The sequence below is a fragment of the Gossypium arboreum genome, chromosome 8 (genome assembly GCF_025698485.1).
Source record: "Gossypium arboreum isolate Shixiya-1 chromosome 8, ASM2569848v2, whole genome shotgun sequence".
In the NCBI taxonomy this organism is placed as follows: Eukaryota; Viridiplantae; Streptophyta; class Magnoliopsida; order Malvales; family Malvaceae; genus Gossypium; species Gossypium arboreum.
This window is the reverse complement of record NC_069077.1, coordinates 104550412-104554013: the sequence shown is the minus strand read 5'-3', so window position 1 is coordinate 104554013 and position 3602 is coordinate 104550412.

Below are 3602 nucleotides of genomic sequence, written 5' to 3'. Positions count from 1 at the left end.
CAATCATTTAAGCAATATCAAACATATGTGCTTAATGACTTACCTCGGATGTTGTCGAATGTCTTCAACGGCTATTCAATTACTTTTTCTTTCCCCTTGTCCAACTTCGATCCTCTAAGCTCTTGGGCTAATTCAAACAAATTTATCTTATTAAAGTCCCATCATTCTAGCTTATGGCGAATACCCATATCAAATAAGCAATTTACCTTAAATCGTAACCCACATAGCCAAGTTACACATATAACCCTTATGACCGAATATGAATATCACCAAAATCTCTATGACTTAACCGTCACCTTCATAGCCGAATATATATATAGCTTATCAAATAGACATTTATTCACCTTCCTTAACACATATTAATCAATTAGTCCATGCATTATCCTTGACACACCGGTCATTAAAGCAATAACCTATTAACATCCAAGCATATTATACTAAAATTTCTTCTAAGGTCAATTCATGTACCATCCTTAATACTTATACAATTATTTTATTTTAAATAATTTACACACACCATTTACCTAACATCAATTAACTAGACACTTTAAGGATTTCTTCTTTGACTATACACACATTCGGCAACTATCCATACACACACAAGCCGATTTTTTTCCTATTACCCAAACCATCTACATGAACACTTAACTAACTCAAACTTCACCCATCCACAAATACTTATTACAACACAAAGACAACAATCCTTTTCCTCAATTTCTTCCATGGCCGATTACCCAATATTACCACACAACCAAGATTTTGACATGGCTAAGTAGGAAATTTTAGTAGCTACCTTAAAGTATGCTAACCTTTCAAGAACCAACATGAACTCACTTACCTTAATTCAAGCTCAAGGGTGACCAAACCTTCTCTTGCTTTCTTCTTCAATTCGCCAAGCATGTTCAAAGATGAACACTTTTTTTTCTTTTTCTTTGTTCACTTCACGGCAAATGGGGGAGGCATCCACACACTTTTTTGCTATCATCATTTTCCTTTTTTTCCCTTTCTTTATTACTAGCTTTTATTCTATTGTTTTCTACATACCCCACTAACATAACATGTTGGAAACATGTTTCCTTGCCCATAATTTTGTCATGGCTTACCACTATCCTTGTCAAATGGATTATTTGACATGCAACTCCATTTATTTTACTTCATTCCTTTATTAACCTCTTAAAATTAGCCACATATAATTGAATCCTTTCACATGAGTCCCTTTTCTTTCAATTCACATTCAAATTAACTAAATCAAAGAATTAAAAATTCACACATGCATTTTCACATATTTAGACAGTAACTATCATACTCAAATGATTTAGTGACTCGGTTTAGCGGTCCCGAAATCGCTTTCCGACCAGGGTCACTTTAGGGATGTCACATGAATCATCTCATTCACTAGAAACTCACATGGCATCATATATTTGAAAAATGATTTCATCATCACCTACCCTAAGCACAAGTTTACCATTACCCACGTCAATAATAGCTTTAGCAGTGGCTAAAAAGGGTCGACCTAAAATTAAAGGCACTTCAATATCCTCATCCATTTCAAGTACAACAAAATCAACAGGGAATATGAATTTATCTGCTTTCACAAGTACATCTTCAATAATGCCCCTAGGATATTTAATAGATCTATCAGATAATTAAATACTCATCCTAGTGGGTTTTTGTTCCCCAAGACCAAGTTGCTTGAACATTTTATAAGGCATTAAATTTATACTAGCACCCAAATCAACCAATGCTTTTTCAACATTTGAACTACCAATAAAATAAGGGATAGTAAAACTTCCTAGATCTTTCAGCTTAGTGGGCAACTTGTTTTGGAGAATGGTCGAGCACTCCTCATTCAATTCGACAGTGGATAGCTCTTCCAACTTCTTTTTATTTATTAACAGCTCATTTAAATAATTTTCATATTTGGGCATCTGCAAAAGAGCTTCAACAAAAGGTAAGTTAATATGTAATTGTTTAAAAAGTTTATGAAATTTACTAAATTGTCTATGCGGTCTTTCTTCAACTTTTGTGGACATGGAATTGGTGGTTTGTACTCTTTAAGCACCAGTGTTTGAATTTTTTCAATTTTTACCACACCATCATCTTTCTCATCAGCTTTTTATTTCAGCTTCTTTTTAGGTTCAGACAACACTTTCCCACTCCTCAACGTAACTGTTTTTACATGCTTTTTTGGGCTTCAGTATTACTAAGTAAGTTACCTTGTTGTCTCTCCAAAACCAATTTAGCAAGCTATTCAATCTAACTTTCAAGTCCCTGGATTGATGCTTGTTCATTTCTCAAAATTGTCTCGTGTTTTAAAATCGAGTGTCAGACACCAAAATAAATTAAGCTAACATTCCTCAAGGTTAGATTTCTTTTCTTGCTGATAAGGTTGCTAGAAACCCAGAGGGGGTTATGACCTTTGATTTCCTTGATCACCCCAAGAAAATTTTGCATGATTCCTCCATCTTGGATTATAACTATTCCTATAGGGGTTACTTTAAAGTCTAGAATTATCACCATAAAATCGACTTGCTCATGCTCTATTTTAGACTTGAGGGGTGAATATTCTAGATTAATCATCCCCACTCTAATCACATCACATTGCATTATCAAATTTACCTGCTTAGAAAATTTTAAACCATCAATTTTCTTACCAAGAGCTTCAACCTGACTCGCCAACATAAAAGCTACATCAATATCAAAAACTCTAGTTGCCTTAGCAGGTTTTACTCTCGTAACTTGTCACTGATAATTATTCAGTGTCATCTTCTAAAAAAACTCTTGAGGTACCTCAGGTGTTTTGTTATTCAATGTTCTGACAGCTACTGCATCAATCATCTGTCTAGTCGAAGAGTTCAAACCATTGTAAAAAGTTTGAACTTAGAGCCACAAAGGTAGCCTATGGTGAGGACACCTTCTTAGCAAATCCTTAAATATCTCTCATTTATCATGAAGATTCTAAATATCAAATTGAACAAAAGAAAATATATCATTTCTCAACTTAGTTATTTTAGTCGATGGAAAACATTTCAGTACAACTTCTCGGTCATCTAATCCCAAGTCGTGATAGAACCCCCTAGAAGTAAAATCAACAATTGTTTTGCTTTACTCCTAAAAAAAAAAAAAAATGGGAACAACCATAAGCGTATGGCATTATGAGTAATGCCATTAATCTTAAATGTGTTGCAAATCCCTAGAAAGTTAGCCAAATGAACATTCAGATCTTCATCTTGCAACCCATCAAACTGAACATATTGCTACACCATTTGAATTGTATTTGGCTTGATCTCAAAATTATTTGTAGCAATTGTCGATCTAACAATACTTGATTCAGCCCCAATTAAAGTAGGCTTATCATAATCATGCATAGTCTGAGGAGCATGTAACAGCCCGTTTTCACTGAATTTAGAATAGTGGTTTTGGCACCACAAATTTGATGTGAAAATTTTATTTTAATATTATTTTAAAGTCTACAGTATGATAATAATTCGTATAAAGATTTTGTTAAGAAATTTCGACATTTGCATGTTTAATTTGGTGAAAAAGACTAAATTGTAAAAGGTGCAAAATTAAAGTTCTATAAGTTAAAGGTACTAAATGGT